We start from the raw sequence: 417 nt of genomic DNA, 5'->3' as shown, positions 1-417 counted from the left end.
GCAGATCTCTGCCCACAGCGTGACCTCTGACCCTGAGCATCTAGCTGCCGGAGGTAAACCTGTCACCTGAGGCTCTGAGAGTTTGTTTTCTGATGTTTATTTTAGATGATTGATTATTGGAGCCAATAATCAGCTGATCAGCCGTGACGTTTAAAACACGTCTGAGACTCTGAGTCTGACCTGAAGTCAGGATCATCGTCCTCTGTGTCCGAGCTGCAGCTAATTCTGTGTCCGGCTAAATTTAAGACAACATGACACTCACTGAGGGAGGGAATCCAACACACACACACACACACACACACACACACACACACACGCACACACACACACACACACACACAGTGGATGAGGATCAGACCTGAGGAGTTCAGTCTCTGTGGAGCCAAAAATATCACGTCCATAAAAGGCCAGAACAAA

This window comes from Seriola lalandi, unplaced genomic scaffold (genome assembly GCF_002814215.2).
Source record: "Seriola lalandi dorsalis isolate HSWRI2012SDOR001 ecotype SW California unplaced genomic scaffold, Sedor1 jcf7180002049949, whole genome shotgun sequence".
NCBI lineage: Eukaryota > Metazoa > Chordata > Actinopteri > Carangiformes > Carangidae > Seriola > Seriola lalandi.
Note: the sequence above shows the minus strand (reverse complement) of the source record.